The 18511-nt window shown below is 46.8% G+C and overlaps 1 long non-coding RNA gene across 1 annotated transcript in view; it reads left to right on the top strand.

The window, feature by feature from the left end:
• The first annotated feature begins 2756 nt into the window (after positions 1-2756).
• LOC138844313 (uncharacterized) overlaps positions 2757-18511 on the top strand; it is a 47801-nt gene continuing 32046 nt past the window's right edge. Inside the window, exons 1-5 of the long non-coding RNA XR_011379941.1 lie at positions 2757-3057; positions 4987-5150; positions 9310-9361; positions 14967-15011; positions 15612-15663. This is a non-coding gene — a long non-coding RNA (uncharacterized lncRNA). The remainder of the gene's footprint in view (positions 3058-4986; positions 5151-9309; positions 9362-14966; positions 15012-15611; positions 15664-18511) is intronic.

An 18511-nucleotide genomic window follows, 5' to 3' on the forward strand; every position in this document is an offset into this window, starting at 1 on the left:
AATTTGTATATAAAATAACAACTTATATATAAAAATAAATTTTTAAGGATTTATTTATTTGAAAATCAGAGAGGGAGGGAGAGAGGAAGAGAGAGAGGGAGAGAGGGAGAGAGGGTCCGGGGGGGAGAGGGGGCGAGGGAGGTCTTCCATTTGCTGGTTCATTCCCCCAGATGGCTGCAACAGCCCATACTGGGCCAGACTGAAGCCAGGAGCAGGCAGCTTCCTCCGGGTCTCTCACGTGGGTGCAGGGCCCAAACATTTGGGCCATGTTCTGCTGCTTTCCCAGGCCATAAACAGGGAGATGGATTGAAAGTGGAGCAACTGGGACATGAACCAGCACCTATGTAGGATGTTGGCATCACAGTTGGTGGCTTTACCCACTATGCCACGATGCTGGCCTCAATAATTTATATCTTTTTAGGAGCCAAGGAAGAAATGTCAAATTCAATGGATTAATATAGTAGTTTGGGTAGATGCAATCAATTTGCCTGACAAGATGAAAGCAATGGGAAATGGTCTTTGCCTTAGACTCATGAGGACCCATGTACCTGACCAGTATTGTGACAAAGATTCAGTCACCATTTCACAAGGAGCCTTTTTGATTGTCAATACATCACACAAGAGGGGATGGCAACCCCAAAAGTATTTAGGAATTTACCCTCAAATTGTATAGGGTTATATAAATCAGCATATTTCAACCTCAGTTTTAAAATTAAGAGTGGAATCTTTTTAAGAAAATCATTTATGCTATTAACATTCTTACAATATGGAATCTGTGGATATTTAGTATTTTATCATTTCCAAAATGTAAAATAACTTAGTTTGATAGCATGAAGTCTTTGCCTGCTGATTGTTTCTTATGGATACTTAATTAACTTATTTAAACCTATGATTTAAGTGGATGTGACTTTATAAATACTGTCTGAACATGTCAAGATTCAGATTTGTCAACCTTATACATTTATAGCTTTATGAGGGTAAAATACTTAATTTTATGTGCTAAATCAGACAATTAATGTATTGAAGGCTGTAGGATGTTAATAATTGTGAATTTAAAGTCCATACGACTAACTCCCCCTCTCTGGAAATCTCACTAAAACTGTAGGTAAAGGATGATTATTTTTCAAAAGTCAGAAATGCATAAGGATGGGGAAAAAAGGCAAGGAGACAGAGCAATAAATTTTGGAAGCTAAAAAGCAGAATGACAGTGAACTTACTTTAGCAGATGCGAGAAACTTGAATCTTAAGCCTGAAGTGGGGAAAGCCAAGAATATCCTGATGGAAACCACAGAACCCTCAACAGACTCATTACAGAGGCCGAGGCTGAAGTTGGGGGCCATGGGCCAAAAGAGGGAGGATCACTGAAAAGCAGTTGGAGCTCGAGACCTCATTGGAAGCCTTGCAAAACCGAGCCCATTTCATCCCGGCAGCATAAACGTGGAAGCTGCTAATCTGCGTAGAATCAGAGGGGCCCTGGAGCTGGGGCATCACACCACAGGTGGCAGCCCAGGACTGCCCTGAAGAAAGGGGGAGTGAACGAATGTGAGTGAATGGGGCTGAACACCAAGACCCCGTGGTTCCCCTGCCCCCAGCCCACCCCAGTCCTCCATCCCCACGCACTTCCCAAACACTGAGAGTTCAGAGTTCAGCCTTCACCCTTCAGGCAGGAGATCGGAGAATGCGCTCGGGGAACTCTGACCAGCCCAGGAAGAAGGAGTAGAGACAGTGGCATTAAAGGGCACGGGCAGATCAGCTAAGCGAAGCTCAGGGTTGATGAGCCCTGCTCTATGCTCAGGACTCCCAAGCAGCTGTTGCCAGATGTCTGAGGGAAAGCTCCACTATGGAAGGCAGAAACTGGGATAAATGGAAACCTGTGAATTGGAGGGGGTGGAGACCATGGCGGGGAGCTCAGGAAAACCACGATGGGGTGTGTGTGTGTGTGTGTGTGTGTGTGTGGCTAATTAGCCTTGCAGACATGTCACTGGTTGAGAGAGCACCTGGATTTGATCCTTACTCTTGCTCCTGACTCCAGCTTCCTGCTAATGTACTTGGAGTCCTGCCACCCAGGTGAGAGATCAGGATTGAGCTCGAGTCCTGGCTCCACTTTGGACTCCAGGCTCCTGCTAATGCATACCATGGGAGGCAGCAGGTACATGGGTCCCTGCCACCCACATGAGAGACCTGAACTGAGTTCAGGACTTCTGGTCCTGGGTCAGCACTGTGGTCTAGAGGGTAAAGATGCCCCCTGCAGTGCTGGCATCCCAGCTGTTCCATTTCCAATCCAGCTCTCTGCTGTGGCCTGGGAAAGCAGTAGAAGATGGCCCAAGTCCTTGGGTCCCTGCACCCACGTGGGAGACCCAGAAGAAGCTCCTGGCTTTGGATCAGCTCAGCTCTGGCCATTTGGAGAGTGAACCAGCAGATGGAAGACCTCTCTCTGCCTCTGCCTCTTTGTAACTCTGCCTTTCAAATAAGTAAATAAATCTTAAAAAAACAAACAAAAACAAAACAAAAAAAAATGACTTTTGGTCCTGTTCCCACTGTTGTGGGTATTTAGGGAATGAACCAGTGGATGGAAGAGCTCTGTCTTTCCAATAAAATGGAAATACAAATATAGTTTAAAGATGTATAGAAAAATTATTTTCAATTAATTTGAATAAATCCAATTTTTTATTTTTTAAAAAGCGACTTCTGAATCTCTTTCTGAAAGTGTTCAAGTCATGAATTTCCCTCATTTTGTCTAACTTAAAAGCCTGTGCAGAGTTCTGCTGGCAAGAGCGGTGGTGTCCAGAGGCGCATGGCCGACTCTGTTTTGGAACAGGAGAGGAGTCTTCAGCTGGGAATTTTCGCTGTCTGCATACTACAGAGATGGGCCGAGCTGGACACAGCAGCACCTCCCCCACCCAGGGAGCTGTGTTCCTCTACTGCACTCTGCGCCCGGCATCTGCTAATGAACAGGAGGGGCTGTTTGATCTGGAAGTTCTGACTGGATGCTCTGAATCAGCTGTTGTGCTGAGCAGCCATGGCCTTGGCTTTCAGCAACTCCCAGTGGGGTGGAAGGTAAGGCTGACAAATTGCCTTCTCAGTCCTGTTAGTGACCTTCTTCCCGGCTGTCATTTGACTTTGGGGAGAAAGAGCGGTGGCCGCTAATTAGGAATAGATTGGGGGTGGAGGGTGGAAAGACAGCAGGGGATGACTGGTGGCCGGGGGACACAGTTCAGAGACTTTTGTTTAAAGAAGTTCACAGTGAAAGAACTGTCAATCCTTCTTCAGAATGTGGGACTGGAGAGGCTACATTTAAAAAACAGGCAGGACAAGTCTAAAGGACTTCAGAAGGACTCCTTAGGACAAGGATCTGTGAACGTTTTCTGCGAAGGGTCAGGCAGTAAACATTGCAGACTTTGTGCGCGTCATGCAGTCTGTCACAACGGCTCAGTCTGGCATTTCAGTACAAAACAGCCGCAGATGGTATGTAAGCAAAGGAGTATCTGAATAATGCCTTATTTGTATAAACACGCACTGGCCTCTGTTTGGCCTCAAGTCCCTGGTTTGTGGACCCTAGCCTTAGATGGGAGGAGATAGAAATGCTAAGGAATGAGTCTCTATTTGTCAAGTGCATGACTATCAGAATCTTAGCTGTTTTAGTTACTGGAAGGCTCCACCAAGTTGGTGAGCTAAAGGTGCATTTGTTGTTGTAATTTTTTTAAAAGATTTATTTTAGGGGCCAGTGCTGTGGCTCAGTGGGTTAAAGCCCTGGCCTGAAGCACCTGCATCCCATATGGGTTCCGGATCGAGTCCCGGCTGCTCCACTTCCAATCCAGCTCTCTGCTATGGTCTGGGAAAGCAGCAGAAGATGGCCCAAGTCCTTGGATCCCTGCACCCACATGGGAGATCTGGAAAAAGCTTCTGGCTCCTGGCTTTGGATCGGCACAGCTCCAGCCATTGTGGCCAATTGGGGAGTGAACCATCAGATGGAAGACCGACCGACCGACCTCCCTCTCTCTCTCTGCCTCTCCTCCTCTGTGTAACTCTTTCAAATAAATAAATAAATCTTTAAAAAATTATTTTATGCATTTGAAAGGCAGAGTTATGAGAGGGAGGAGAGACACACACAGAGATCTTTTATCTGCTGGTTTGTTCCCCTAATGGCCACAACCTGCAGGGACAGGTAGAAGCCAGGAGCCAGGAGCTTCTTCCAGGACTCCCACGTGGATGCAGGGGCCCAAGCCCTTGGGCTATCCTCTGCTACTGTCCCAGGGCCACAGTCAGCTGCAGGTTTGATGGAGCTGCAGTGTCCCTTTCAAGGTGGCCCACTCACATGGTGGTTGGTGGGAGGCCGCCTCAGTTTTCCTCCCCCCAGGTCCTCCCTGCAGGCTGCTTGAACATCCTGACAGCATGGCAGCTGGCTTTCCCCTGAGAGATTCAAAAGAAGGACCCAGGAAGAAGTCTGCTTTATCTGATCCAGAAAGCCTCAGAAGTCACATGGCATCACTTAGGCCACTTTCTGTTTTTTGGAAGTGAGGCACTAATCTGGCTCATTTTCTTTTTATTTATTTATTTTGACAGGCAGAGTTAGACAGTGAGAGAGAGAGACAGAGAAAAAGGTCTTCCTTCCATTGGTTCACTCCTCAAATGACCGCTATGGCCGGTGCGCTGCACCAATCAGAAGCCAGGAGCCAGGTGCTTCCTCCTGGTCTCCCATGCGGGTGCAGGGCCCAAGGACTTGGGCCATCCTGCATTGTCCTCCCAGGCCACAGCAGAGAGCTGGACTGGAAGAGGAGCAACCGGGACAGAATCCGGCGTCCCAACCGGGACTAGAAGCCTGGGGTGCTGGCACCACAGGCGGAGGATTAGCCAAATGAGCTGCGGCGCTGGCCCAGTCAGGTTCATTTTCAAAGGGAGGAAATTAGGTGCCTCACTTTGAATTTAAGGATGGAAAAAAAAAAAAGAAGCAGGATCCCTATAGTCTAAATTCTCCTCCTTTTCCAGTTGTAAACCTGGTCATCATTTTCTCAGGGACGCCTTCCCTGACCTGAGCAGGATCCTCTCTTTGCAAGTTCCGGTTGGACCCTACCTTGCCCCCTGTCCCACTTCACAAGGCCCGTCACGCAGCAAGGCAGCTGTTCTCAATGTCTGGTCCTTGTGCATCACCAGTAAGTAGCTCCTGAACATTTGTTAGAACTATAGGTTCTCTTGTTTTTAATAGTTATGCAGCCAGACTTTGCCTGCTCCCTCCGTGAGGTTTTGTTGTTGTTCTTGTTGAAGATTTATTTATTTATTTGAAGGGCAGAGTTACAGAGAGAGAGTGGAGAGACAGAGAGAGAGGTCTTCCATTTGTTGGTTCATTCTTCAAAGGGCCGCAGTAGACAGACCTGAAGCTGGGAGCCAGGAGCTTCTTCTGGGTCTCTCACACAGGTGCAGGGGCCCAAGCACTTGGGCCATCTTCCACTGCTTTTCCCAAGGCATTAGCAGGAAGCTGGATTGGAAGTGGAGCAGCCGGGACTCGATCAGTACCCATATCAGATGCTGGCATAGCAGGATGTGGCTTAACCTGTTCTACCACAACAGACCGCAGAAATATAGGTTCTTGGGCCTCACCCATTCTCACTGAGTTAGAAACTCTGGGGGTGGTGGTGAGGGGCTCAGCAGTCTGTGCTTCAATAAGCCTTCCCAGGGCTGTGACTGTGGCTTGGAGGGTTAAGCCACCCCTTGCAATGCTGGCATCCCATATCGTAGCACTTGTTCTCAATTGCTCTGCTACCGATCCAGCTGCCTGCTAATGAGCCTGAGAAAGTAGCAGAAGATGGCTCAGGTGCTTGGGCCCTGCCACTGCCATGGGAGACCTGGATGGAATTCCATACTCTTGGTTTCAACTTGGGCCAGCCTTGGCCATTGCAGCCATTTGGAGAGTGAACCAGTGGATTGAAAATCCTTTTCTCTCTCTGAAACTCTGCCTTTCAAATAAATAAATAAATAAATAAACATTTGAAAAAATAATAAGGCTTCCCAATGATTCTGATGTTCTGTCAGTTTGAGAGCCATTGCTTGTGCTAATGTAATTTTCTGTTGATTGTTAGGATCCCAATCAAATATGCACTCCATGGGGGCGGGACCTGCCTTTGTCCTGTTCATTACAGTATCTGCCAAACCCACAGTTGGTGCTCCAAGATTTCTATGTGGTAGAATTCTAAAGACAGGTAAGAAAGTATGGGGACACGGTCAGAGAAAGCTGCAAGCAAGCTTCTGCCTTTCTGCTTTTATTTACTACTATTTTTTTTTTTTTAATTGACAGGTAGAGTTACAGACAGTGAGAGAATGAGACAGAGAGAAAGGTCTTCCTTCTGTTGGTTCACCACACAAATGGCCGCTATGATGGGCGCTGCGCTGAACCGAAGCCAGGAGCCAGGTGCTTCTCCTGGTCTCCCATGGGGTGCAGGGTCCAAGCACTCAGGCCATCCTCCACTGCCTTACCGGGCCACAGCAGAGAGCTGGCCTGGAAGAGGAGCAACTGGAACTAGAACATGGTGCCCACATGAGATGCTTGCACCACAGGCAGAGGATTAACCAAGTGCGCCACAGCGCCAGCCCCTTATTCACCTCTAAAGTCACCACGTTGGATGCTCCAGCCTCTTTGTCTGCATCAGCTAGGGATTCATTACCTTGCAAATAAAATTGCCTCTAAAGAGGCCTGCAGTGCTGGGTCCCTGGGCAGGCACCAGGAGCTTGAGGAAGTGCCCTGGGACAGGACAGACTCTAACACTGAGCTGGGGTGAGTGGTAGGTGCCACATTAGTGATGGATTCGGCTGAGGGATGCAAGTCTGTGTCCCTCTTTGGGAACTCTGACAGCTTGTAGAAGGCAGATGCATCTTCTCCACAAGAAGATAAGGCATGGCACAGGAAGTGTAACGAGACAAGGCGGAAGTCAGATGACTTCAAGAGAGCTGATGGGGCCAGTGTGGGGACAGGGAGGGTAACAACCAGTGACAGGGACAACAGCAGCTAAAGGACTTTTAACTGTGTTCACTTTGAGTTCTTTCTCTTCTTACTCCCTATCCACACTGTCCTTTCATTATGGCTGTTAACCATTCATGTCTTGACCATGTGTCTGGTCATTTCTAGGTAGGACAATAGACCCAAGTTAAAAATCATTTCTTAAAAATAAAGCAAGGGACTGGCATTGTGGTGTAGCAGGTAAAGCTGCTGCCTGCAGTGCTGGCATCCCATATGGAGGCCGGTTCATGTCCCGGCTGCTCCACTTCTGATCCAGCTCTCTGCTATGGCCTGGGAAAGCAGCAGAAGATGGCCCAAGTCCTTGAGTCCCGTGCGGGAGACCTGGAAGAGGCTCCTGGTTCCTGGCCTTAGATCAGCACAGCTCTGGCTGCTGTGGCCATATGGGGAGTGAACCCCTGGATGAAAGACCTCTCTTTCTCTCTCTCTCTCTCTCTGCCTTTCAAATAAATAAATAAAATCATTAAAAAAATAAAAATTAAATTAAAGCAAAACATCCACTGCACAGACTTGGATTGTGACTTCAGAGCAGTAGACATCCTCTGTGTGTGTATGGTGGGGCCACTCCCTGCCCCCTTCATCTCCAGGTCAGCCTTTGCAATGACTTTTGGTCCGTCTCTCATGTGAATGTGAAGGTTACAGGCTGTGTTCTCACACCTGTCCTGTGGCAGCCTGTAGCATAAGAGGTCTTTCCTCTGTGACTTCTCCTGAGGAGGTCAATGTTACCGATATCAGCCAGGCAACGTCAAGGGTGCTCCAGAGTAACAGGGGTTAGAGACAGAGCCTGCCACAGCGAGTCACCCAGAGAACTTCCTTCTTGGTGACCCAAATAAACGGGCATAGGCCAGATCCCACAGGGCCAGTTATCAGTTCAGAGGTTGGCAGATTGACTTTTGCGCTTGTTTTCATAAAGTTTAATTGGAGCACAAGCCTGCTCATTCACATATTCTTCAGCATCACAGTGGTCATGTGACGTCCTTTTGACAGCACTTGTTTGGCCCACAGAGTTCAACATTTGCTGCCTGACCTACTACAGATGCAGTTTGCCACCCTCTGTTCCAATGGAACATTTAGCCCCCTGCTATCCCCAGCTCCTGGCCTGTGCCTGGCTGTGTTTAAACAGCTTGATTTCACCCATGCTAGTGGACTTCTAACACATTTATTTTACGCTTTTTACTAAGGAATAATTTCAAATTTATATTAAAGTTGTAAGAATGATACCATGAAGAATATCATATGCCTTTTACCAAATCCACCTGTCATTAACATTTTATACCTTTGACTTCATCACACGTGCTATCTCTCTCTCTCTATATCTATCTATCTGTCTATCCATCTATGCACACGTGTGTACCTTACATGTATTTCATCCCCTATTTATTATGTATAGCATTTTTAATCATTGAGGCTTTACATACATGAAAGCTCTGCATGTCTAAATACTTCTATTACATGCCCAGGTTTCCTAAGAATGGGGATTATCTCTCATAACCAAGTACAGCTGTGTAACTTTAGTAACACTGACACTTTTTGGTGCCATCCATATCCTAGTGGATATGCTTTGTAGGTTTTTTTCTACTCCAGGACAGAATTCAGGGGAAGGAATTACATTTAGTTGCTATGAACCTGGGAGTTTGGAGGTTTGATTCTGTTAGAAGGATTAAGTACTTCCTTCACCTGACTCTCTCAGAAAACCATAAGAAGATGACAACCTTGTTTCCAGTACTTTACAGCCTATACTTGGGAAGTACCTTGAACAGTCTGGGGAAATTTCTAGATGTGCATTCATGGAGTGAGGCTTCCACCCACATGGTCTCCAAATGACCCCTAGGGAGGTGGATTTCCTGCTGAACTTTCCCACTCTTTGGAAGCAATAGATTTGAGAAGATCTTTCCATGATGGACCCAGGCCCTACAGGAGAAATGCACACTAGACTTTATATCATTTTGTGAATTTGGAAATGTGGGCTAAATAAGGACCCTAGAACTAAACATACAGATTTGGAAGCTGTAGCTATGAGATCAGAACCTTAACAAGGCTCATGACAAATTAAAATTAATCATATCAAGGAGTGCTACCATTTAAAGCATAGTGGTCTTTTTAAAATAAAAAGAGAAAGATACTTTTTGTTGGAATAGATTAAATAAAACTGAATTTGTACTAAATGCAATAGAGCTTGATTTGGTGTGTGTGTAACCTATCCAGTAATGTTGCAGAAGTGTGTGCCTGTGTGTGTGTGTGTATAAAATGTACCATTCATTTAGTCATGTATTCGTTGCTTTCACCAATGATTTTTTTTGTAGGTTGATTGTATACTAATTGCAGGGGACCAAGAAAGAAACCACACATTCCCAGGTAAGCTGGGAAGGGCCGTTTTGAGTATTAAAGACTTTGAATTTCTCTTTCCGAATGTTATTTTCACCATCCCTGACCTGGACAGGAGAATACAGGTTCGAAATTCTGAGCCTTTGGGAGGTGGCAGTGATCTTCTGGAAAATGTGAAACCTGGCAGCCGTCTGTGGCTGAACTGAAAACACTGGGAGAGGGTTTAAGACTCTAACGATTCTTCCAGAACAACCAGCCTGACAATGAGTAATACGCAGTTTGATGTGAAAATTAGAAAACTGGCAGACGAACCTGCAAGAGGGAAATTGGATTTCCAGAGAGACGAATGGGAGGCCATGCGGCTGAATAGAGTTCATGAGATGCAAACGCATGCAGGGGAGTTGCCACCCGCCCTCACTCCCAGTGTGCAAAATCAGTCCCTGCACTGTGTCCCTATTATTTATTTATTTATGGGTGAAAAGCGAGAGTTCCGCGGTCCTGGGGTTTATTATCAGAATGGATGGATTCAATATCAAGCAATGATGTGTTCAAAATGAAAGCCACATCATTAAATGTCACAGGCATTTATTAACACAGCTTCCTCCTTAGTTGAATAAAATAGGCATTAACCCACCAGGTCCCACACAACTCTCTCTTGCCTTCTTTTGTTTGCCTTTGGTGTCTCCATCTCTGGGAGACAGTTTGGCTGCAAGCATATTTGGGAAAAGCAGAGCTATGCAGGGGAATGCGATGCGGAATGGAAAACCCCTAGATGTGGCTTTGAACAAGGAGGATGCTACCTTCGGAAGGCACAGTCGTCTCCTGCTAACGCCCTTCCCCCCCTTTCCCCATCAGCTGTGCCCTTAGTTCACCCATTTGTTTCCCTTCACTTCTCTCCCTCGACTCTCTCTTTGCATATCATTAACTTGGAGAACTGGCTCCCATTCTCCTGTGCTGTAACATAAAAAAGATTTATTTATTTATTTGAAAGGCAGAGTTACAGACACAGAGAGGGAGAGACAGAGACAGGTCTTCCATCTGCTGGCTCACTCCCCAGATGGCCCCAACCACCCAAGCTGAGCTGATCAGAAGCCAGGAGCCAGCAGCCAGGAGCTTCTTCTGAGTTCTTCACTGGGTGTGTTAGGTAGGAAGTCAGATATGAGCTTATGCGTGTGTAACAAAGGCCTAAGGAGACATCTAGGTCCAGCATATGCACTCAGAGTCATCCCGATAACCTTCCAGGGGCAGCCCAGTATCTGCACTTCAAAACATCCTGCCCCTGATCCTGATCTTCCAGGGGGTCCTGCCCACCTTCCTCTAACCTGGTGGCCGCCAGCCAGGCTTCCTCCTGTCTGATAACTTCAGGGGGAAACTCAGAAAAGAATTTTCGTATTTACATCCCAAAAGTCCTATGTTCCAGGAGGAGCAGAGGTGGGGAGGCAAGACCCATCCCCTTAAAAACCCCTGGTCTCAACCAGACTGCGCACTCAGCCCGCTGCCTCGCTGCTGAGTTAGCCGCCTGGCCTGCCCAGGTGTATTCTCTCCACTCAACTATGTAACCTTGCTCTTCCCCAGTCTGAGTGACTGTGCACTCTCTCTCAGGTCCTGTCTGGAGAGATGCCCTACATTCTTACGATGTCCCTGCCCTAATAAACCTTGCTATTTGCTTTCCACTTACTCACCATCTCACACCTGAATTCTTTCTTGTGCAAAGACAAGAACCCTTGCATTCTCTGGTAACAGGTGCAGGGGCCCAAGCACTTGGGCCATCTTTCACTACTTTCCCAGGCCTTCAGCAGGGAGCTGGATTGGAAGTGGAGCAACCAGGACTGGAACTGGCATCCATATGGGATGTTGGCACCCCAGACAAAGGCCCAACCTGCTATACCACAGTACCAGTCCCGAATTGTAACTTTTAATCTGGACACAACAGTAGGTAGGGAGGTGGCAACATTCTTCTCTGAGAATTTTCTGAACTGCTTCATGCCCAGGGCAGCTCTATGTTAAAAAGGATGGCACAGTTTTGAATACCCATGCTCCAATCAGAAGAATTGGTAGAAACGACATAAATCCATTATTACTGCCCCGAAAATTCTTCCTGCTCCAGGCGGAAAAGATAAATTGCCACCCAAGTGATAAGTTAGCTTGAATATTTCATTGGATCAAATGAAACGCCATGTCTGGAAAACCTCTCCTCTTTTAAATTAGAATTAAAGAATTGTTATCAGGCCAATAATAGACACTATCATTTGCATACATTTCATCTCAAGAGACTTTTGAAGTTATGCAATAGGCAAGTGGTTAATTGTTCTTCACACTCCTGACATAACAAATTATGCCTCAGATTGGAGATGAACCCATTTTTGATTGTGGTGATTGACAGGAGCCTGCAAGGATAGTATCCTGAAAGACTAAAAAGCGTCTTTGTTGGCTCTCCTATGGAGACCTTGGAGACCATAGGTTCTAGATGGTTCCATCAGGTGAGGATGGAGACTTTATCCGTCTGGGTTCCCAGGTGAGTGTGTAGTAGTTTCCTGGTCAATTGGATTAGAATTATAGCAAAAACAAATCTTTGATATACGAAACCACTGAAATATCAGAGTTAATTTGTTAAGGTGGGGCAGCAAATTGGGACAAACCTGAATTGTATGATCACCTAGCAATGGAAAAGCTGGGAAAGGTGAGAGAGGATTGCTAATTTGGCTTAAAAGAACCCTGGCTCACCCCTTGGGGCTGCTGTGTCCCAGAAAAAAGTGGAGCTTCTATTACAAGGAAGAAGTACGGGTGATATTGGGTGGGTACTCTCAGTGTCTGCCAATCCATCAGACACTGGGCAGGCGAAACAAGGAAGAAGCTGAAGCCAAAAAGGCAGGGCGGTGGATATCTGGGCATTTCTGTAATTCCATGCCTCAGACCGGTGTCCCAGAAATGTCTGATCCCAAGTGGCTCCTTCTCCCTCTGAGCTGTCAAGCTGCCTGGTTAAGTGACTGTTAAACAGCCTCTGCCAGCTACCTCCTGCCTCCTACCGCCCAAAAGCCTGCCCTTGAGGTAGGGAGGGAAGTGATCCCTGCTATCCTTTTGCAGAATCTCTCAGCGAGGTTATGAGGCTGAACAGATTTGTGTTTGAAAAGGGCTTTGAGGCTCTGGCTTGAAAGGTACCACAGAAGTGCAAATGCCTGCAATTCATCGGCCTGCTGAATGGAGCAGGCTGTGAATTGCTTTAAACTAGAATTTCAGGGCCCAAGGCTGGTGTCTGGGATTTGCACAATGGTTTTTTGAAAGCGCTTTCTTCTGTGAAGACCAGCTCTCTGTTCCCACAGTTCCTCACCCCAGCTGGCCCCAGGTGCTCTTCTCACCCAGGCCCTGGAAACTTTTATCAGCATTCCCTGACCTCTTCTGGGATTTACCCCTTGCACCATTCAATAGTCTGCCCCCACTTCAGGCTCCTCTTCTTGGGAGAAAGTGAGCCTCTGTCAGCTAGACTAGGAGACTGGCTCCATGAGCAAGTTGGAGAACCCCCAGACTTGAGCTCTCCAGCCTGACAGGCAGCAAGCCAGTCACTGACACGGGGTGGTTGAAGAAAGCAGGATTTATTGCAAAGTACAGAGCAAGGAGCAGGGCAACTAACACTGAATTCCCAGGCTCCTAGAGGGGCAAGGCTGAAGGTTCTTATAGACTGAAATTGGGGTTGAGATGTGCTTGTCCAGCTCATGTCTGTGTTCCTGGTTGGTCGGCAGTGCTGGTGGCCCTCCTTAGATTAATCAGCAATATAGAATACTGGGTTGTTTTGGGAATGTTGATGATGGCCAAGTAGACTCTAGCTAGGTGGAGTTACTTCTTGTGCAGGGCCTGGGATTCCTGGAAAAACCTCAAGAGAAGACCGAACATCAAGATGTTTTCTGTAGAGGAGATAAATGACTTCATGAGTCTGTGATCAAGCACACTGTGGGGCTGGTTGCACCACCCCCTCAATTCAGTGACTTAATTTTAGGGACAAGGAAACCTCAAACTAAGAAAGGCAGACCAGGGGCCAGTGCTTGATGCAGTGGGTTAAACTGCTGCCTGCAGCACCAACATCCCATTTGGGTGCTGGTTCGAGTCTTGGCTGCTCCATTTCTGATCCAGCTCTCTGCTATGGCCTGGGAAAGCAGCAGAAGGTGGCCCAAGTCCTTGAACTTCTGCACCCACATGGAAGACATGGATGAAGCTCTTGGCTCCTGGGACGTTCTCTATATATGTCTCTTTCTCTCTCTGTATCTCTGCCTTTCAAATAAAATAAATAATTTTTTTAAAGCAGACTAGGAGAATATGGTGTTTGTGGTGGCTACTGGCTAGGCATAGTACAGGTACTTGTCTCCACATGAGAAAGATTTCAAGAGACATAGATAAGGGTGACCAGGAAAGCAAGATTTATTTAAAGCAAAAAGATTAAGTGCTGGCAAGCTTGGGAAAGAATGAGTTGCAACCAACAAGGTTTGTGATTATCTTTTATATTATCTGGAGGCATAGGGTGTGATGTCTGGGGCAGGGTTTAATTAAATATTCAAGAAGGGTGGGAACTTGGGTGGGGCTTGGGTACTGCTCATGATATTATAATGAATGGCCTAAGGGTCATCACTGGAACACCCTCTGCAGCCATATTGGGTATTTCCAGCTGGCACTGATTCTGAGTTTGCAACATTGCAGAAGTCGTGGTTCCCACTACGTGAAAGGACCTAGTTTTAGTGGTGCACTGAAAGAAAGCTTTGGGCAGTGCATGGAAAGGTTTGGCAAAGTGCATGGGAAGGAGCTCTGGGTGGTGTCTGGGAAGAGGCTTGGATGATGCAGACCAGGGTGTCACAAGGGCCAGCAGGGATCACCACAGAGGTCCAGCATGCCCTGGGCCATGCTGCTGCGTTGCAGGACATGCAGATGCATCAGGCAAGGCAGGGAGGAGGGTAGCGGTGTCGAACCTCAGCTCCTCTTGCTCTCATTACTTCCCTGCACATCACTGGGAGACTAGAACCTGATAGAACCTAGCATCTGCAGCAAAGACACTGTAGAGGGCCTGGGTTTTGATTTGACCTACCACAATAAACTGCTTGGAGCATTTGTTAAAAGTGCATTGTTCTGGGTCCGGCGCTGTGACGCACTGTGTTAAAGCCAGCATCCCATATGGACACTGGTTCTAGTTCCGGCTGTTCCACTTCAGATTCAGCTCTCTGCTGTGGCCTGAGAAAGCAGTGGAAGATGGTCCAAGTCCTTGGGCTGCTGCATCCACGTGGGAGACCCGGAAGAAGCTCCTGGCTCCTGGCTTCTGATCAGTGCAGCTCCGGCTGTTGTGGCCATCTGGGAAGTGAACCAGAGGGTGGAAGAGCTCTCTCTCTGTCTCTACCTCTTTCTATAACTCTTTCAAATAAATAAAATAAATCTTTCTAAAAAAAACCGCATGGTCCCAGGCCAACTCAAGAACTACTGATGTGAGATCTTCAAGGGAGCGCTCCAGAAGTCTGCATTTTCCCATGCGTGTGAGTGTTTGCCCATAAGGGATTATGAATAAAGATTTATTAAATGATATAAGAACTGCAGAACACTTATAATGTCCCAAGTCCTGTACTAAATGTCTTCCTTTTATTTTCTCATTTTGCCTTATCAGAAACCTTGGAGGAGCTATAATTCGCAGTATCTCTGCATTTTCCAGGTGAGAAAACGTGACCATAAGGGATTCAGTCAGGATTGGGACCCAGAGTATGCACTGGCACCCTGACATGATTGAGTTGTTTGTTTCCCGTCCCTGAAGATGAATATTTTTAGAAGGATTCGGGGCAAAAACCCAATAGAAGCGCTCTCCAGTGGTGAGGTCTCTGGCAGCAGAACTGGTGGTATGCTCTTACCCAATGCTGCAGCATCAGGAAGAGTTAAATCTTTTTGACAATTCAGTGGCCCCCTTTGGGTTTGCCCAAATGGCACCTGTTGTTGAAGTCAGCAGAGCTTGCAATTTAATTTCATCTTCCTGCAAACAATCTTTTTCATCAGAGGGTGCAATGATGATAGGACTCTCCCAGCCATGCAGTTTCACTTTCAGCAAGGATGATGCAAAGTATAGTCATTGTTTTCTGCAAAGAGAGGGAGAGTTATGGTCCACCCTCAAACCGACTATAATGAGGAAGCACGTGTCTGGATAAGGAGAGAGGGAGTGGGGAGCAAGTGAGGATGAGAAGGGGTGTGAGGGGGCCAAGCTGCACACAGGGCTCCTAAGAGACTCTTTCCCCTCCGTGAGCTGTCGGCTGTCCACTTGCAGGCTCATCATCGAGCACCACAGCATCTGAATGCTGCCATTATCCAAATGACAAGTAAGTGCCTTTCCCATTTATTAGGCATGAACTCACAGCATGGGCGTCAGGGACTATTTCTGCTCTCAACTCTGAGCTAAGTGGTCCCTTTGGTTTGGTAATAAAGGTAATAATGATAATAACAACTCCAGAAGAGCAGTGCTGCTAGAAGTCACCATTTGTTTGCTGCCATACTAGGTGTATTGCATACATTTCTTTAATTCTCACAAAAATCTGCCCATTTCAAAGGGGAGGAAAGTCAGACTCAGAAGAGGTAACTGTCCAACAACACAAAGCCAATAAAATTCAGAGGCAGGACTGGAACCAAAATGTGTCCAACCTTTCCTATTACTCCCATGTCGCTCATCCCCCAGTTGAGTTTCAGTAATGAGATAAAGATGACAAGTTCACAGTACACTGTGGATCAGAACTATATCCATGACAACCACAAAACATTGCATCTGGAGTGCTGAGAACATTGACACCCCCTTCCTCTTTCTCCAGGGAATTTCTTAGAGAAACTGGAGAGAGGATACCATTGGATACTTCATTTATTGGTAATAGAGAGTACGTGTGTATTTGTATGTTCTGGCAATACTGATGTCTGATGTGTGCACACATTTTTTTTATTGAAGTTATAGCTTTTGCAGAGAGTTGGGGTTAGTACTGATGCTTTGGGAAAGCAGGTGTCAAAGTTGGATCACTCTGGCATACTGAAGGTGATTTCTAGTTCTTTGCCTGGGAGATGTACATGCTAATAGGAAAAATGCTCTTTCTTCTCTCAGGCCAAGTTCTGAAAGATTATACCAGCTGTGTGGATTGCAAAAGGAAAATAAAAGTACAGACATGGCCCTGGGGGACAGACTTGGGAGGAAAAGGAAAAAAGAAAAGAGAGAGCAGTGTCACTGAAGAAGGCCGACAAAGACCAAAGACAGGGTCGTGTCCCTTCCTGCAGCTCTGCTGAGCGCCTGTTTCCTGGGGCAAATGCCTCGCATCTGCCTCTTTCCACAATTGCTCCTTTGTCTCTGCATCTCGCCAGATCATCAGATGTCCCTTCCCAAACCTACTTCCCTTGTTCTCCCCGGGGAAGTCTCCTGTCCCCTTGGCTCAATGTCCTTATCCTAGATTTGGGGTTCACATTTTCTTTCTTCTCTACTGCTTTCAGACTCTGCTGCTACTGTTGTGCCTGAGCAACTCCTCTTCTCTTGAAAATTGCACATGTTGCCTAGATCCTGGTCTCCTGTCTCCTACCCAGTGCCTTCTGAGTTGCCCATTCTCTGCCTGTTGGTCTGAGTCCCTGTGCTTTCTGCATCAGCTCTGGTCCTCAGTGTATTCAGTCCCTACATTATTGGCTCTTCCAGTACCTAAACTTCACCATTTCTTCGCATCCTCACAAATCTGAAGGATGTTCCTCTGCACTCTTTCAGTCACCCTGAGGCAGTCTCATTTTACACCCTGATGCTGCTTAGAACTGCTTTGCTTCTTATATTGTCAATGATTTTGTGAACTCCTTGAGGGCAAGAACCTATTTTAACCTGGATGGACTCATCTTTATGCCCTGATTTATTACTGAATACAAAGTTTTGTACCTAGTGAAAGCCAATGTACTTTATAGAATGAACGCAGCATTGAATTTAACAGGTTATTGGAACCAAAAGCAGTGAAAAAATTCAAGTCCGATCCATAACTTCCTTTTCTCTAACTTCATGTTGAACAAGCCCCTACTGTTGTGACAACAAAGAAACCTGTCTCCAGGTCGTTATGTGCAGTGGACATTTGTAGGAATCATGAACACTCCATATTTTTGCATGCTCATCTCACATTTGGTAATTTTTTTCATTGAGATTTGTACCTTCAAACTCAAGTTCTAAGCCACTCTTGGTGCTAAGGTCAAACACATGAACCAGGTCCCACTAGGGAAATGAGGCACATGGTGAAGGATTGGGTCATGGTAGTGTTTCTGCCTCCTCTGCTGATAAATCCAGGGAAAGTACGGACAACTTGGAAGTCAAAGAGGGGAAGTTGGGATGGAGGTCAGTGGGAAGGGAGAAAGCAAAGGCTAAAAAGGGGACTGGAATAGACAATTGTGTATGGAACCAGAAAATGGCCTCGAGGTATACAGGTGAAATGTACCCCTTTCATCCAAAAGATACCAAGAATTGTTTCTGAAGTTGTTAACTCAGGGCTGTAGCAGACACAGATTTGCCTACCAAGATTTCATTCTCCCTTCTTCACTATCAGACCCCTATATTGTTAGAGATAGCAGCGTTGTAAAGAGCAAGCATTTTGTTCAGGTGTTGCTTTTCTTCTCATCCTGGGTCTCGGGCCTAAGGAAGCACCTGCCTGCCATCGGAATTCTGCTCACTTTGGAAAATCAGTGCTGTTGAAAGAGCAATTACGGCCGGCGCCGTGGCTCAATAGGCTAATCCTCCACCTAGTGGCGCCGGCACACCGGCTTCTAGTCCTGGTCGGGGCGCCGGCACACCGGGTTCTAGTCCCAGTCGGGGCGCCGGATTCTGTCCAGGTTGCCCCTCTTCCAGGCCAGCTCTCTGCTATGGCCCGGGAGTTCAGTGGAGGATGGCCCAGGTACTTGGGCCCTGCACCCCATGGGAGACCAGGAGAAGCACCTGGCTCCTGGCTTTGGATCAGCGCGGTGTGCTGGCCGCAGCGTGCCAGCCGTGGCGGCCATTGGAGGGTGAACCAACGGCAAAAAAAGGAAGACCTTTCTCTCTGTCTCTCTCACTATCCACTCTGCCTGTCAAAAAAAAAAAAAAAAAAAAAGCAATTACGAACTTGTTTGTAGAAAATCCGTTTGGAATACAGCTTGAATTAATAGCACGAGACTGGGGCCTCTTTATGGCGTGGGGCA

This window comes from Oryctolagus cuniculus, chromosome 1 (assembly GCF_964237555.1).
Source record: "Oryctolagus cuniculus chromosome 1, mOryCun1.1, whole genome shotgun sequence".
In the NCBI taxonomy this organism is placed as follows: Eukaryota; Metazoa; Chordata; class Mammalia; order Lagomorpha; family Leporidae; genus Oryctolagus; species Oryctolagus cuniculus.